Here is a 19,377-nt window from a genome sequence, read left to right as displayed (position 1 = left end):
AAAAGCTGAAAGTACAATCTTCAAAAATGCAAAGTGCTAGGAAACACATTTTAAAAACAAGAGTTCTTTTGAGCTGGAGTCCCTGTTTTTTGGGGTCATACCTTTTGGGGTCATAGTAGCGTTGCAGATGTAGTAATTGTTTGAAAAATAATTTTGTAGTTTGAATTTTGTATGTCTAAGTGCACTATAATTTTGTTGGTTGCAAAAATAAATTAGTAGAAGAGTGTATTTTAATTCCATTAAAATATAAGACAAATAATTTAAATTCTTTTAAATTGAATTACAATTAAAGTTATTAAAAAAACTAAAAATTAAAAAGAAAACCTAAAATTTACAATAATGTATGTTTAGATATTTTAGGTATAGTTGACCCATAAAAATAGTTTGTATGTTAGTTTTTAATCAGAATTGATGATTGCCATGAATATATAGTGATATGAGATTGAAGAACAAAATAAAATCTGAAAGATTTGATGCTTGGCTTTGGGGATTGAGAAGGAGCGACTCAAACAATAATAATTAATCTCAAATCTATCATGAACTATTCGTTTATTTTAAATTTTTAATTCATTTGTATTTATTATAAATTACAACTCATGTTGAATTTGTAGTTTTAAATATTTCTATAATTATAATTTCCAATAAAAAATAATAGAATCTCAAATTTCCTTATTAATGAAAACATATAATTTACTAATTATTTATAGAAAATTATAAATAATTGATACAAACATTTTTAAATCTTATATATTTCAAGTTTTGAAAATATGTATAGTCCTTATGTCCAATAGATCTTTAGTATGCAACTTCGAAGAAACACAACATTCCTTTTAGTGTGTCTTATTGTTACCAATCATTATATCTCAAGAATAACAATAGGCCCTAGCTTCTCAAATTATATAGTGGTTGTGATCATAAAGAAAGATCCTTTACTAATCTTACGACCTTAATCAAGATTGGTTTCTTCTTGTACATTGAAATCCACTTTGAAATGAAGAAAAGTTGCAACAAATAATTTATTTTATTTTATTAAAAAAATGCAATCAATTAAAAAAATTGATTGTTTATTCAATCAATCAATTTCCCCTTTTTACATCATTTGCAATTCAAAGTTAATGCAATATATGAGGTGTGCTAGCCGAGACGCTTTTTATGTAAGAAACTTAAAAACACCCGCAATCAGAAATAATGGCCTTTGCACCATTTATTCCATTCAATCCCGCCCCTTGATTTGTCTGACAAGGCATGTTTTAGACCAGTCTTTTTAAGCGTAAAATGTACATTTATAGATCAACTTTGACCTGCCTACAGTCTAGTGGGTCATGCAACCCCCTCATCGGACCAGTCATTGGAAAGAAGACCGTCTGATCATATATTTTCATAACTTGCAGAAACTTCAGGATATTGAGATAGTTTGCAGTGGTGTCATGGAAGGAAATTCTTGGGATTTTAGTCCAGTGAGGCTAAGCCTCGTGTTTGAAAAAGCATCCGGTTGATCTCCTCTCACACACGTGACAAACCTTGGTATAAAATATTAAAAATTCTGACAAAAACATTAAATGCAATCTTATCTTTTAATTTTTTTCAGAATTTTTCAAATGTAGTACATAGGATTTATGCCCAGCAGAATAGGTTTTGACCAATCAGAAAAAAGAATTTCAATTCTGATAAATGATTAAAAAAATAAACAACTCAAAATTTTAAAATCATAATGCATGCTTTCTTGAAAAAAAAATTATGGGGGTCAAACAAAAACATTAGTTCCCTGCCTTATATATATGGCAGGGACTAACAAATGGCTTGCTGACTAACAAAAATCAGCTAAATATTTGGTTTCATGAGGAATAACCAATTACATTAGTGTAAGTACATGAAATTATATCTTATTTTAAAAATAAATGCTCATAAAAAGCCCTTCACATGGCCAAGAAAAGGTCTCCTTGTTGAACACCAAATTTCAAAATGCAAATTAAAGGGGCCCTAGTACCTAGGTGGTGCCTCAATGGTATGCTAGCAGCCTATGGGTAGAAGAGTGATGTGCCACTAATGGTAATCAAGCGCTGACAACATGAAAATAGATGGCACAATAGTAAGGTCAGTCTTATGGTACAGCAACCGCTAATCATGGAAGTGAGCAACTTCAAAGTAAAGAAAATCCCAAGTAGTGGAGTAGAGCAAGCCACTAAGAAATGGATTCCCTAGCCGCTAGTTATTTAGCTCATGGGAGCTTGGGGGTCCATAGCCCTGCTCATGCAAGGGCCATACCATACTTTATTGGATGATACAAATGAACTTGAAATCAAGTAAACCTTTGCTTTTTTAAAAAAAATCCAGAAAATGCATAAAAAAATATATTTTTATGGAAAAACTAACTTGTATCTGCATTGGGAGGTCATAAAACTTCCCTAGGAAAAAGAAATTGTCTTTCTTCCAAACAATTTTAATTTTGATAGTTTGACAACTGATCTATGAATTTTTGGATGCAATGACATTGTCCATCTTACTCAAAACTGCCTTTAAGTATGTAAAATTTGAGTTCAATCTGTACAAAATCAAAGCCTAATTTATCTAATTAGACCATTCTAATTGCAATAAAATATAAAGAAATTTTAGAAAATCTTCCAAATTAAATTAAATCACCAGAACTTCATTGTTTTGATACCATATTATAACATAAAAAGAGAAGCAATATCATTCTTCCTAGAGATAAAACAACATTAGGATGACATCAAAACAAATGCAATCAAAAGACAAAAAAACCTGAGATTCCAATTTCTAAATTCAATTAAATGCTTAGTTGCAGGATGTGTGCCCTACCCCTGTGCCTCCTGTGCAGATGTGTACTGGTTTGAATGTCATCCGGATCCGTCCTGGATGCACATCTTGGCCTGTATGTTTCTACACTGTATATTTCTTTAATTGTTTTTATATTTATCAGTTTGGATGTGTCCTGGATGCACATCCTGGACTGTATGTTTCTATACTGTATATTTCTTTAATTATACACACACACGTCTCCAAGTGCATCCAAACCCCCAAAACAATTTCAAGCATCCACATACTGGGTTTTCATACCCGCATCTGAAATGGTAACTAAGATTAAAAATTTAAATGACAATGAAATGACACAGATACAAGATATAGACTCTAAATTTCCAAACCCGAAGAGGATAAGAATACAAAATAATCAAAATAATCAAAAGAAACAAGAGAATGACATGTACGCATTTTCTACTTCTACCCAAGTAATATTTTTTTTACACAAGTATACTTGATTAATAGGTGAAATATAAATATTATACCGATTAAAACAAGGAAATGTCATGTATTCCTTATGTTATCCTACTAACTAATAAAAAGTAAATCAACTAATCAAACTTAATATAACAAGTGCAATATAAATATTCTACCGTCAATATCCTTTTTAGGGGAACATTCGAAGATGCCCTGGTGTAAGAACTTTTGCGAGTTCCAACTCTGACAAACACTGGATATGTTTCAATTTTGAATGTTTGACATTTTGTCTAACACTTTACATGAAACCTCTATCTTGCTGTCTTTTATGTTTAGATTGTTTTTGTTTGCTTGAGATGGTGTCAAATGAAGTTTAAATACTTTCAAATAAACACATCTAGGCAAAGAACCATGATGCAAAGCAAACCTTTTGACCTTTTGAATGCATACATATTACATCTACAGCCCATGGACATTTTCACAAACACTTGGCATGCATCCTTTCAATTCCCAAATGCACACTATCACTAAACCCTTACAAACTTAATTCATTAATAACTTTCCTCAATTCTTCACCAATATAATATACAAAAATAATTTCATGTGTGAAGAATTTATTTGAAAACAATATATGTATAAAACCTGTAACTGCTGTACACAAAATTTGATCCCCAATTATAGATATCGCTGCTGTTGGAAACTATTCCACTTGACGTTGGGGTTTGAAAATATTTAAGAAGGCAGTCAGATGTAAAATGTGCCTTGTGTCACCCAAACACAAACTCTGCCCAATAATCATAAATGCAGCTCTATGGATAATAGCCGCTGCCAGCAAAGCAGAAGCAGCTGCCCAAACTCAAACCCTAACCCTCGTTTAGCAGCGATCTGCACTCAACAATCAGTCTCCAGCCTTGCAAAAAACCTCACGAGATTAAATGTTGAATCCCTTCTAAAAATTCAATCAAATATTAAACACATTCATAATCTCTAAATGAGATTATTGCTGACACAATTCACAGGATAGTTTCACCAGTTCAAAGTGCTTGAACATCTGAGAATTATCAATCCTTCACACCCTTGAAATCTGAAAACCCTTGGCTCAAACAATAACACAATTCACCAAGCACAATAGAATGGATTTGATTTCTCTCCAAGGCCCCTTAATAGTTTTTTCTAAGGAATCTCCATTTAACGATTTTGATATTTGCCTTTATAATAATGAGTTTGATTTTATAATGTCATTAACAAAGAACATTTTAAATCAACGAGTACTAATTACTCGTTACCCTCAACATGGCCCCCACTTTTTAATAAAGTCAATTCATAACTTTATGATATAAATCAAAATAATAAATATCATTAAAGACCATTAAACTATTAATATCTCATTAAATACTCATTATTTTGATGAGCCATCCGAAGTAGAGAGTCAATCACTATATGCCCTATCAATATAACCGCCTTAATAAAAATAGAAATGTCCTATCTCTATCAACCCTAGACTTACTATAAATAGTAAGAATACAAAATTGAGCCCACAAGAAGTCCAATATGCGCCAAACAAAGACCAAACTGGAACATACATAATTCTGGAGAAGACAAGCACCTTAATTAACCAAGCCTCTGCCTCAAAAGACTCACTATATACAATAATTAGCCTACGAGGGACATAATAATAGGCTAGTCCCTCAAATTTTGATGCTCACGAAAATTGGGATATCACACCTCCTATGAAACATTTCTCAAATGTTAAGCTTAGAGAGCTCAAGGTGTTTGAAACTAGCTTAGAGAGCTCAAGGTGTTTGAAACTTTAAAAAACATCTACCCTATATCTAAACCTTTAAGAGGGGCCCACCAAGGCCCTCAAAACTAAAGAACCTTAACAACCCTTGACTCTAGCTCTTTGCAATCATTAATACAATAAAGAAGACGAAGATGAAAGGTGAGGATAAATAAGGTGGTCAGCAACAACTTCTTGAGGTATGTATTGGTTCCCAAAACCATAGAGGAAAACCCAAGAGCTTGCCAATTCTCCTTTAGGATTCTACAATTAGTTCTGGCCAACGAATGGTAATGACTTCAATTACCCTGCACTTTAAGCTTCACTACACCTAGATGGGTAATCCTTCACTCCAAATCTGATCACCTAATCCGAAGCTTTTCTTTAGCAAATTTAAACTTTGTGAGTTCTCTAGTTGGCAAGGTCCTTGAACTCAATCAAAATAAAGTTGAATGCTTGCTTAAAATAATTGAATGTTATGTATATGATTCTTAACAATTTGTTAGATGCTTGTAAGAAGGAAGATTTAGATTTTATGACTTCAAATATAAACCCAATAGTAATACTTTAATGATTCAAAAGATCAGTGCCTTTGCTTATTCAGGCAACAGAGTCAACGACAATGAAGATTTTCACGTACAACTTTATAAAGTTCAATGCACTTAAGCTATTTACAAATTAATAATCAAGATGCGACAGATCAAGTATATATACGCGCAATTTTAAGCTAGTCTAGATTGCACTTTAACTCTTAGTAGGGAGATAAACTGAACATAGATATGGAAACAATTCAATATTTAACTATATCTATGATGATCAAATTTAAAATGCCATCAATGACCCTATCCACTTATTTAACATTTAAATTGTTTACAAATTTTAAAGATGATTATAAAAGACGAATCAACGGCAATTTAAATCTCCATGCTTTTTAAATAAACAAAACATGACCTTTTACTTTTTATTATAATAAAATATTTGAATTCATATTACAAAGCCATGCTTTAAGTTCCTTATTCTCACAATTTTTTTCTTCTAATTGCTTATTTGAATGTCTTATTTTTTATATCACTTCTCTCCTATTTATACTTTAATAAGAAGGGAACATGACTTTTTGATTCCAAAAGTCACCTTTCTTCAAAAAAATACACCTCCTTTGATTAAGAAATCCCCGTCTTCTTTTAATTAATTCGTTTCACATAATATAAACTTTTCTTTTTCCTATCTTTATTTTTTCGTATAGGAACCAAAGATATTATTTATGAACCATATTAATATTTTGGCATGAGGAAATCAAATATTTGTCGAGGTCCTATGCTGTAGAGGAAATTGAAGATTTGTGAATTGTCTAGAGTTGAATAAATATTTGCCAAGAAACTTTAGGATAACTTACTCTTGGTTTGCATTTTATTGTTATCGGTGATTGCATAAACATCACTCCAAACTTCTGTTGCCTTCTGAATGCCGCAAGGGCTCCTTAAGTTCATATGTTGTTTGAAAGTTTAAATCATAGGGCAAACACACAACAGGCACAGAGACCTTGTATTCACTAGTAACATAGCGCTCGATATATTTTTTGCTTGTAGTTCAAAAGACATTGTGTGTAATTGATTTGCATGCAATCATATTACACGTGCCTTCAACAATCTAATTGAATAAGTCTTCTTTCCTTTTTGGCTTAGTCAAGGTGGTTGAGTTTCTACCACGAGCAAGATACAAGATGGCATGATTTACAAGATTCTTTGGTCATCGGCTCATGCAGTAATAGTAAAATTGATTGTATGGCTGATCTAGCCATACAATAATAATTTCACTTCAAACTATTGTCTCCTTGTCCAAATTTGTTTTCTGAATTCACACGACAAAGCTCATGGAAGAGATACAATACTCCTACGCAGATTCAGACGTGCTGCACAAAAATACTTGTTGGAAGCCACTCTTAGGCCTAGCATGGAATATGAACAGCCCTTACTCCACTAGTCTCATGAATTGAATCAAACGAGCATTCTCAATAGTCCTCAAATAGCCGCAATGCTTCATCGACACCCAACTAATAAATTTTACTATTACTACATGAGCCAATGACCAAAGAATCTTGTAAATCATGCCACCTTGTGTCTTGCTCGTAACTGAGCTACATTTCATGTGACGACTCTTGATTGTTTATATCATTCTCATCTTTGCAAATCAGGACATTATTATTGCCTTATTACCGAACTCTGTCTTGCTCTCAATATTCTTTCTGCAATTGATTCATCATTTTCGGTGTTGCTTCCTTTTAAAAGTTCTTATATCAGTGTGTAGCCATTCGTTGCAATTCGAAGCCTTTTTGGAGAAGCCCTTCTGCACAAGCAGTCGAAGCTACACACATTTTTCATAACTGACCAATACCAAGTCATGTTAACTTTTCTATACGATTTAGTATATCTTCTGTACATAGATCGTAATGCTTGGTTGAAGCAATAAAAGTTTTCCTATGCTGTTTTACTAATTGAAAATGAATTGATCTCTTTATTTTTTTTAATCAACAAGACTGAGCTGAAACACATAATTTCTATTTGTGAAAGTAATACTGAAATAAAAGCCAATACAAGGCAGACTGATACAAGAACATCATGCCATATGTTTCTTATAATGAGAATTGTGTCCCGGAGAATTAGATTTGCAAGAGCACACTTCTATACCATTGTGTTTTTGCAAGCCAAAATGGATTATCATAGAATAAGTTCAAAGGAATTGTCATTTGTGTTATCACCGCTAGATTGGTGGATATACTGGCTGTTATATATGTATGCTTAAACATTTTCAGATTTCTTTTATTTGCGACAAAGCCAAAAAGGCAGAAGAATTGGCCATGCATAGTAAGATATGATTTCACATTCTCTTTATTAAACTAAGGCCAGTTAGGCAGATTTTCTTGGCTGTGATTACCATTACTCATACAACCACTCGATGAATCATCTAGGAAGACCAGTAAGATCAAAATGAAGGGTGTGGAACAAAGGACACTCCTGCATGACAAAAGAAGGAAACATCAGAAACTCAAACAAGAAAGTAATATTAATAAAAGAAACCGTGTCAATTCATGATAGTCCTTAATGTAGTCTTGTTGTCAAGTCGAGTGGTGGGCGATTGAGTACACAGTGCCCTCACAAATCCTTGGCCAAGGTAGGTTAGTGGCATACTTGTTGTTGTGATCACTAGAGGTCAGAGAGCTAGTAGTTAGAAGATAGGTTGATGAAAGATGTCCATAGCCTCATCAACTAACTAGCCTACACTTGAACACTAGGATGCTCAGTCGTTGGACAGTGGTTCCCCAAGCTTGATTCCCAGGGTAGGGAGGGCCTTTCTTGGATGATATTATGTGGGGATACTTAAGGGTCCATAGCTAGGAGGTTAAGCCCAATGGAAGTGCTTCTCCTCTCCTCCGATAGCCAAGGCTTGTGCAACTTAAGGTCAAAGAAATTATGCAATCATCTAAAAGTTAGGTACTTTATTTTATATTTATGTTCCACATTTTCAGTTAAGTATTATAGTTAGATGATATGGTTGGTTTCTCTATATTTGGATTAGAGTAGTTAATTCAATCACCTTCTTTACTTGCTTATGTATTAATAAAAAACAAAATGATATTAATTCATAGGTAGTTATAACTGGCTTTCATGTTACATTGAAAAGAAATGTTATTTAGTTTGATACTTCCATTTCATTAATTTAGTATGAAATTTTAGCATGTTACATATGGTATCATAGTGCTGGGTTCAACACTAAACCTCCGGTTCATCATTAATCCTAGCTAGAAAATTGAAAAATGGCAATGCTAAATGGAAACAAAATGTAGATCTGGAATACACCTCGAAAGAAACCCCGCCGCCTAGTATTCTTTTTCCTAATTAAAAATATGCCAAAGTATCACTACTCTCTCTGTTCTGTACCCAAGGATGACGAGACATTAACCCAAGCTCCTCTCCAGATTAGGAGAGAAAGAGTTAGATGAACTCCAGCCAAGAAAGCAATATATAGAACCAAACTCATTGAGGCATGGAATGTCAAGTGAATTGATCCACTTATGATTTATTGCAAACCTTGTAAAAGGGAGGATATGCCCAAAAATGAAAACTGACAGAATGACCAAGAATAGGGTGTCCAAATTATCTTTAAAACAAATATTTGTGAGCTATTTTTGATATGTCTTTAGAAGAGAAAATTTTTGTAAATAAGATTTGGTTGCAATTGCAACAAGAGAAATGTTTTACAATAAAATAATGGCATTTGCACTATTTGAGCAAGTAAAAGAATTTTCTTTTCCTTTTTGTGTGAATGTATGAATTCACAATGTTGATAAAAAGGAACAAATTGTATTTCAAGCAAACAAAAATCATGGAAAACAATAGAGATTACATAGAGAATGAAAGGTCTAGTGGGACCATTCCCTAGAACTCCATGTCCCAAACTTTTGTTCCACAGTATTTCGCTCAACCAAACCCCATGTACCTTTTGGTCCAAGTTTTATGGGAAACCCAAACTAGGATGGAAAACATGGAAAAAACAATGAATGCCCGGGCAGCTCAACTTGGGCAAGGTCAAGAGGACACTCACTCCTCTCCCCCTCCTAGGATTGAGCAGGAGGTATCTATTCATAGTGAACATGAAAACAAAACCCCTAGAGTTCAGTCCAATAAAGAAAAGAAGCAAGATTTAGCCACTGACATTAAAATGATAAACATCCTAGATTTTTTGGATTTGAATCTGGTGAGGTCTGGTTAATTGAGATGGAACAATACTTTGAGATCAGGAGCTTTTTGGAGACCTCCAAAGCAATTTGGGGAATTCATCACCTATCAGGAGAGGTAACCACATGGTGGGGAAACACCAAAATAGAACTAAACCTTAAGACTACTAATGCCACCTGGGTTAGGTTTGTCTCCATTTTTAAGAATAGATGGCTACCCCAAACCTTCTATGACCAGAAGTTACTGGACTTCTAGAATCTTAATAAGGGAGATATGATGGTACACAGGTATTAGGGGAAGTTTACCCACCTAAAGTATGTACCCCCATATCAGCAAGATAGGAACCTGAAAGTTAGGAAGTTTTTCATGGGGCTAAACAATAGGATCAGGGGAGGAGTTGATGTTCTTGCTCCACAAACAATGGAGGAAGCTCTTGAAAGAGCCATCCGTTAGGAACATAAGGTCAAAAGCTATGATTCCATCTGTGACAACAAAAGAAAGGAAAATTGGGGTACCAACAATTCACACTCTGAGTCACATAAAAATAACTTCAAAATTTTTAAGCCCAACAAACTTGAATATAAGGGAAACAGTAACAAAAAATTTAAGGGCATCTCTTGTAGTGGCAATGGTGATAAGGGAGGTGAAAGGAAAGGACCACCTAAAGGATGATTCACTTATGGCAGGGACCATTATGTTAACTAGTGTCCTAATAAGGGTATCTCTTACCAACAACCACAACCTCCGTTATCTTCTCAACAAGCTGTTTTCCAGCAAAAGATCCATGCGGCCCTGGATAATCAACAGGAAAAACAGCAATTGGGTCCCATAGAGACCCCTAGTAAGATTTATGGAAACCTTGTTTCTATATTAATTGGTACTGGAGCTACTAAATGTTTCATCCCCCCAAAATTGTTAAGTAAGTTTCCCAAAAGAACATGATTTATGGCCCGACCTTGGATTGTTGAATATAAAGACCAATCAAAAGCCTGGGTAGATCAATGTTTGTTTGAGGTGCAGGTAAACTTCCCAAGTTTCTCTACAGAGGTTAATTTCTACGTAGCACCTCTAGGGTCCTGCAATATTATCATGGGGATAAATTGGCCTAGTGAGCACAGAGCAAAGGTAGATTGCCTTGCAAAAACAGTGGAGTGCCTAGACGACCAAGGAAATCTTGTAAGCATCCAAGGGATTATGCACAAAGTAAAACCTCGACAAATCTCAGCTATGCAACTTAAGAGATGCAGAAGGAAGGGGTGTGAAATATTTGCAGTAAAAATAGAAGACCTGAGAGAACCCCAAGAAACCACTTATTCTAGAAACTTGTTGCAGCAGTTATATGCCAATTAAATTGAATATCAGAAGTATACAACAGCAAGAATCATTATTTGCATGCTTGTGCTGTGAACTTCATTGGTCAAAACAATTTAAAAATTAAGGAGTGGTTATTATTGAGCGAAATTAGGAAGACAGATCAAAGAAAGAACAGGGTTGAAGGGTGCAAGAACTGGTGAAAAGTGACTCTTTTTTGTCAAATGCTAATCACATAGCTTCCATTATATCCCTAGTTTTCATGGGAATCAGATATGGGGATTCAGATGCTCTAAACCTTGGGGAGGTATATGAGTACAGTGGCAGACAAAAATAGATGAAAGAGTATACACTTTCACATAAAGTTTTGTAAATTATACTTTGTTTCCTGTTTCAGAGTTATCTGCAGTCATAAATATATTTAAATAAATAGTTGAAGATGCAAGTGGACTTAAAACTCAGTTGTAATGCCCCTTTTTTACTCTTAATTGTGTTTCTTGTTGACCTATTCTCAGGTACTCATAGGATTTTCGGAGTTGTTTGGGAGCCTCAAAACTCCATGGAGAGCTCGAGCTTGTAGTTTCAGTGAGTTTTGATGCCATTTCTATACTTGGCCTGCGCTATTTTTATTAAGTGCTACTTTGGGCTCTTGGTATCAGTACTAGTTCTCTCTTTGCTTCTACATTAAGTGCTCTCATTTTCAGTGCTTTGGCAAAGTTTTGAAGTTGATGGAATATTTTATAATTTTTGCTTTAGTGACAAAAAAGTGACTATTTTTATACCTAAGTGGTAAATATTTTTATGAAGTTACCTTGGAAGAGTATGCTTAGGCAAGGTGGGGAACACAAAATAACTATAAAAGTTATGTAGAGAGACTCTGAGTGAAAATATTGTATTTTAAATTCTTGTTGTCATAATCTTTCCTCCAACTCTATAAATTGGAGTTTTGGCTGTCACTCTAAGATCTTGCATGGGCACACATAATGAAATGTTGCTGGAGTGAACTTGGAGAGTTCTTCTAAAGATTGCTGACGACAAAAACCCTTTATAGGTACTCTAATTTTGATGGTGAAAGATCCATCCTAGCTGATTGCTGCTCACAGTTTGATTTTCAGTGATTTTGGCTTGAAGTTTGGTGATAAGGGTTTGGAAAGAAAGACGATTTATTAAGTATATTGATTTGGGTATTCAGTTTTTGATGTTTTTAATAATAATCTAAGTTGCCGATTTGGGTGTAGGGACGGATTCGGGTTCGGAGTTCGTGTTTGTGGGTGGGTTTGTGAGTGTGTATATATATATATGCAAAAAAGATAAAAAAATTGCATAGTTGTAAAACTAACTTACTAAGTCATTTCATAGTATGAATATATCAATGTTACTTGATTATTGATCAATGCCAAATGTCAAAGATAAACATTAAATACTCACTCATTAATCTATGTTAATGTTGTAAATTAAATCATACATTGAATTACTAAAATGCAAAATGGAATTTCAATACATAGAGTACTTCATCAGATTGATAGATAATAATTTAATTTAATAAAGTTTGAAACATGGTGATAAATGAGTCAATGACAAATGTTTAATAGTTTATCAATGATCATACTCATAGTATCAAAGATGCAAATGCCCTTCAAGGGTCAAATGAGTCATCAAAATATGAGGGATCAATGGCTTCATCCTCATCTATATCATTTTCCTCATCATTGGAACCCAAACTGGTTCCACTAGCCTCAGATGCAACCACATCTTTGTAATATCCTCCCCTGATTTGAACTTTGACTTGCAGAAATTTAACTTAAGGAATATTGTCAAACACTTTGTATGTAAACTCATAAAGCTGATTTCCTCAATAAATTGCTTTCCAATGAGTAGATTTACGAACAACTATGAAGTGACATTAAAATGCATAATACACATCATAACATTTTCACAAACACTTGGCACACATTCAATAGTATATGAAAAATCTGGAAACTCTTTCAATCTGCTAATAAAGGGTGATTTTTAAATGTAGATGTGCACTTACAGCTGCCTTAAAGGCTGCAACAACTATTCAGACTTGTATTCAACAATTATTATGCAAAATATCAAAATTTGACAGAAGAAACCTGAAATTAGTTGCCGTAGTATTTTGCAGATGTAGTCGGCCAGCCCTCCAAACTTCTAATCAGCCGGAAAAACAAGTAAACTTGATACCAACACTGTTCACGCCGTACTGTAGCAAAATACTGTTCATGCCGACTGTAGCAAAATATTGTTCATGCGGCACTATAGCAATAACTAACTTCAGATCTGCACCTCAAACCCTTGTAAATTTCTTTATGCAAACGCCCCAAATGAAACCCAGTGTATTTCCTGAAGTGAAAACACCCTTGATCCTCCTGACTGTGTCTTCCAACAGCGAAGAGAATGCTAGCAAAGAGGGATTCCGTCCTCCAAGCCCGATAATCAGATATCCAGCAACATAACATTAATCTTCATCCAAGCATACAAAAAAAAAAAGCTCTTCCATTTCTTTTATAGTGTTCTCAAAAGAGCTCAATCCTTCGTTTTCTCAATGTGAGATAAAACATAACTCCCTTTGTGTACCTTATGTCTCCAATGTGTTATAAAAAGAAAGGGAACTCTTTTAATTTAAATATTTTCCACAAACTATAGTCTATGCATTAATAAAGTTAAATATTTAAATTTAACTTTATAAAATGGCTTTATCAATGCATAACAAATCTTATCAATGATAAATAAGTCTTTCTGTCGATTTTAAACAATTACCATCGACATACCACTGTGACTGAATGTCCGGCCATGTCCAAGATGACTTACTATAAATAGTAAGTATGCCCAAAGTTGCTTCAGAACCCCTCAGAAAGACCTGCAACTGAAACTGTCTAGGCCAAATGGCCTCTAAGCCCCTTTAATGTCCTAGTTAGCCTACGGGACTGTGGGGAAATAGGCTAATGACAACATCATGCTATGAATGCTAGAAAGGGGACATTACAGTCCGCCCTTCCCAAAATTGCTTGTCCTCAAGCAATTTCAGCTCTGGATGCTGCAATATCTGCTCATTTTCCCAAGTAGCATCCTCGATAGGTGGGTTCCTCCACTTCACTAGATACTCCCTGATAGTCCTCCTGTGAAGCACCCTCTCCCTGGAGTCAAGTATGGCCTCGGGAACCAAGATAAGCTTTCCCTCATCATCAAGAGGTGGCAATACTACTGAAGGCACTACATTGTGACCCAATGCCTTCTTAAGGCGTGACACATGGAACACATTATGCACTTTACTGTCTGCAGGCAACTCCAACTCATAAGCTACTTCGCCCACTCTCCTGATTACTTTGAACGGTCCATAGTAGCGTGGTTTCAATTTCTCTGCTCCACTCTTCTTGAGAGAGGACTGTCTATACGGCTGTAACATGAGGTACACCATATCTCCCACCTCAAAAGACCTCTCAACCCTGTGCTGATCATCATATTGCTTCTGCTGATTTTGTGCCTTTTGCAAATTTTCCTTCAAGGATCGCATAATGTCCTGACACTCTTGCAAAGTATCCTTGGCCTTAGGCACCCTGCTGTCCCCAAATAACAAATCCAAAAAATTAGGAGCATCATACCCATACAATGCCATAAAAGGGGACATTTGAATAGACATATGGAAAGAGGTATTATAGCAGTACTCCCCTAGATGTAGCCACTTCACCCAAGCCTTCTGCTCTCCTGCAATGTAGTTTCGAAGGTACCCCTCAACCCATTTGTTCACTATCTCTGTCTGCCCATCAGTTTGGGGGTGGTAGCTGGTACTCGGAGTGAGCTCTGTTCCACATAACCTGAACAACTCTTGCCAAAAGTGGCTCATAAATCTGCTGTCTCTGTCACTGACTATGCTCCGTGGTATTCCATGTAGTCTGAATACCTCTCGAAAAAATAGTTCTGCTGTTTGTGCTGCTGAATATGTAGACGAAATTGCAAAGAAATGTGCAAATTTCGTCAATCTGTCTACCACAACAAAGATACAATCCCGACCCTGTGCCTTGGGGAGGCCTGTGATAAAATCCATGGAAATGCTATCCCACTTCTTCTCTGGTATGGGTAGGGGCTGTAGTAAACCACCCGGAAAAGAATGTTCCTGTTTGTTCTGCTGACACACAGGGCATTCCCTAACAAACTGAAGCACCTCTGATTTGAGTCCTTTCCAAGTGAAGCGCTCTCTCACCTGCCAATATGTCTTAAAGAATCCGGGATGTCCTGCCATTGGTGAATCATGAAATGCCCTCAAAATCTTCTGCTTCATAGCAGACCCGGGTACTAAATAAATCCTTTCCTTGTAGATGATCAGATCATTTACGACAGTGTATCGACTATCTTGAATAGCTCCCTCAATAATGCTAGATGCCCAACTATCCTTAGCATATTCTGCCAAGATCATCTCTCTCCAATCATCCATGACTATCCCAACAGTAAGCAAATGAGGCCTTCTAGATAAAGCATCTGCAACAATATTTTTCTTCCCTTTGACATAGGCTATGTCGAAATCATAGGCCTGTAATTTACTCACCCATTTCTGTTGCCTGTCATTAAGGTCCTTCTGTCCAAGGAAATGTTTCAAGCTATTATGATCTGTTTTTACTGTGAATCGGCTTCCCACTAAGTACTGCCTGAACTTAGCTAGCGCGTGCATGATTGCTAGCATCTCTTTGTCGTAGATGCTGTAGGTTCTCTCCACACCTCGTAATTTTCTACTCTCATATGCGATGGGATGTTTGTCTTGCATGAGAACAGCTCCTATGCCCTCTCCTGAGGCATCACACTACAGCTCAAAAGGCCTGGTGAAATCTAGAATGGCTAAAATAGGACATGTACTCATCAGCTCCTTAAACCTGTCAAAACAATCCTGAGCCCTCTTTGACCACTTGAAACTATCTTTCCGGGTCAAATTTGTAAGTGGTGCTGCTATCTGTGAAAATCCCTTCACAAATCTGCGGTAGAACCCACAAAGCCCGAGAAATCCCTTGAGTTGTGAAGTGTTCCTCGGTGGTGGCCAATCCAGAATGGCCCTGATCTTGTCTGGGTCAACCCGAACACTTCCTACACTAATAATATGCCCTAGATAGAGCAACTTTGTCATCCCAAACTCACATTTACTCATCTTGGCATATAATGACTCCCTCTCTAGAATACTGAGCACTGTATCAATATGCTTCAAATGTTCCTCCCAAGTACGGCTGTATATCAGTATATCATCAAAAAATATCAACACAAACTTCCTCAATTGATCTCTGAACACTCTATTCATACAGGACTGGAAAGTGGCAGGGGCATTTGTCAACCCAAAGGGCATGACTAAGAACTCAAAATGTCCATAGTGGCATCTAAAAGCTGTCTTCTCCACATCCACCTCTCTAACCCGTATCTGATGGTAGCCGAATCTCAAATCAATCTTGGAGAAGTAGCATGCACCATGCAATTCATCAATAAGCTCATCGATGCGCGGGATAGGGTATCGGTTCTTGATTGTCTTCTTGTTTAGCTCCCTATAATCAATGCACATCCTCATTGTACCATCCTTCTTCTTCACCAATACTACTGAAGAAGCGAAAGGACTTTTTCTTGGCTGTATGTGCCCCATGTCAATCAACTCCTTAATTGCCTTTTCTATTTCATCCTTATATCTCTTCGGATGGCGGTAAGGTGTGATGATAACTGGCTTAGCCCCTTCCTCTAATTCAACAACATGCTCGATTCCCCTATCCGGGGGTCTCCCTGGACGTATCTCACCAAACACCTTAGTATGTTTGGTTATTATTTTTTGTACATCAGGTGGATACTCTAGTTTATGCTGCTCTGTCATTTCAGGCATTACTCTAAACTCTGCTGCCCACTGCACCTGATCATGTCTAAAGAAACTCTGCATCCGCTTGAGTGACACCACTCGAAGTCTCCCATCTGACAAACCTCTGAGCACTATCTTCTTACCATTTGCCTCAAACCTCATTTCCATTTTCTCAAGGTTAAATGTAAACTCTACCAGAGACTTCATCCAGTTCATCCCAAGCACCATATCCTGATCACCAATGTTGACCACAAAGAAATCTCTTGTCATGTCATAATCTCCCAAACGAAGCTGCAAGTTGGAAATTTTCTTGGTACATTCAATTTTGAAGCCATCGGCAACCATCACCTTAAATCCCCTATGCTCCTCTGTATGTAGCCCTCTGCGTGTCACAAACTTCTCATCAATGAAGTTATGTGTCGCCCCTGTATCAATGAGTGCCACAACTCTCTGTCCATCCAAGGTTCCCCTAACTCTGAAAGTGACGGCCTCCTGTATACTTGACAACTAAGCTATCGTGCTATCACCGCATGCTTCCTCCTGTGAAGAACTATCATCATCTCCATCTGATTCGAATGACTGCTCTAAATCTCCATCTACTGACTCTTCGGCTGAAAAGTACTCCATCTGCTTAGCTTTTGCTTTCAATGGACACTTATGTGACAAATCCCAAGGCTCCCTGCAATGAAAACAAAGCTTCTTCTTCCTGAGATCATTAAGTGTCTCATTGTCCAACCTCTTACTTTCCTCCTTAGTTGGCTGAACCTCTTTATGAAAAGGTTTCCTGTCCTTATCTTTCCTTGAAGGGAAACTCTTTGCCTGGAATTTATTTTTTTAAGATGAAGAGGAATCCATGTCACGAGCTTTCTTAATGGCTTCCTGCAAAGTGGGAGGGTTGAGAGCTTTAATCCACCCTCTCAACGGATCAGCTAACCCATCCATAAATAGAACTAGTATCCTCCGTTCAGATACATCTGTTACTAACACTGCAAGTTTCTGAAACTCTGAAATGTATGTTTCCAATGATCCCCACTGTTTAAGCTGAGCTAACTCCATGAAATGGAGTTCTGGATCCTTCCTATCAAAACGTTCAATCAGCCTCTCTGTAAACTCCACATATGAGGTAATGTGTGCATGTCCTATAGTGACCATACCATGATGCCACCACTCGTGTGCTAACCCATCCAGATGAATTGCTGCATACTTAATAGCTTCTTCCTCGAGCATAGGGTTCAATTGAAAGTACGTGTCAAGCTTTTGAACCCAAGCTCTTGCTGTAGACTTTCCCGAGCCATCATAATATGGTAACTCAAGTCTCCCTACTTTCTTTCGTAGCTCATAGCTCTGGTTCCTGTCATGTCCACGTGGCATATGTTTTATCCGCACATCCATATACTCGCTAAAGGTAATTGCAGCAGTAAAATCTGGCCCTCCGGCTTCCCAATCTCTCCTCAACTGGTCCTGTATATCAGTAATCTGGGGCTCTGGTACGAGCTGCTCTGGAGCTCTAGGAGGAAATGTAGGAATCATGGGCCTTGAACTCACTGTCCTAGCTCGCTGGGGTGCATGACCGAAATTGTTCCCAACTTGTTCATCTCCATTATGTGTCCCATCCTGATCATTTCCATTCTGATTGTTACCATTCTGATTATTTCCTCCACCCATGTTAGCATTCAACCCCATTTGACGAGCCATCATCTGCATCATAAGATCCAATCTCTGATTCTGTTCCTGTGCCCTTTGTTTTGCTACTTGCTGACCCTGTACCAAGGTCTCTAATAACTGTAAGAATCTTTCCTCTCCAGGCTCTGGACCGGCATTCCCGCCTCCACCTAATCTTGTATTCCTGTCATCTCGGTCACCCATATTGCTGTCTTGATCAAAGAATACCTCCGCTATGTCTGTATGACTGGATTCTATACCCCCCTATACGGATGAACTAGACTGTTTGCTTTGCAGGTCTGAACTCCTACTTTGTCTTGCTCTGGTATTGCGGAAATTATAAGGCCCCTGTCGCATGCTCAAACATAAATGCTCTGATTTTAGTGTTTTGACATTTCATCAAACAGTTTTTCCTCTATCCGCCAGTTCCAAATTTTCTATAAGACCTCCACAGGATGGCAGGACTTATAGCTCTGATACCACTGTAATATCCTCCCCTGATTTGAACTTTGACTTGCAGAAATTTAACTTAAGGAATATTGTCAAATACTTTGTATGTAAACTCATAAAGCTGATTTCCTCAATAAATTGCTTTCCAATGAGTAGATTTACGAACAACTATGAAGTGACATTAAAATGCATAATACACATCATAACATTTTCACAAACACTTGGTACACATTCAATAGTATATGAAAAATCTGGAAACTCTTTCAATCTGCTAATAAAGGGTGATTTTTAAATGTAGATGTGCACTTACAGCTGCCTTAAAGGCTGCAACAACTATTCAGACTTGTATTCAACAATTATTATGCAAAATA

General features: G+C 36.6%; 1 protein-coding gene across 4 annotated transcripts in view; it reads right to left on the bottom strand.

Moving 5' to 3' along the window:
* Positions 1-19,377, bottom strand: part of LOC149567683 (P-loop containing nucleoside triphosphate hydrolases superfamily protein) — a 216,871-nt gene that overhangs the window by 35,937 nt on the left and 161,557 nt on the right. The gene's annotated exons all lie outside the window — the stretch shown is intronic.

The sequence above is a fragment of the Cupressus sempervirens genome, chromosome 3, assembly GCF_028749045.1.
Source record: "Cupressus sempervirens isolate cs-2001-9-10 chromosome 3, ASM2874904v1, whole genome shotgun sequence".
Taxonomy (NCBI): domain Eukaryota; kingdom Viridiplantae; phylum Streptophyta; class Pinopsida; order Cupressales; family Cupressaceae; genus Cupressus; species Cupressus sempervirens.
Note: the sequence above shows the minus strand (reverse complement) of the source record. Positions and strands in the feature narration are given on the sequence as shown.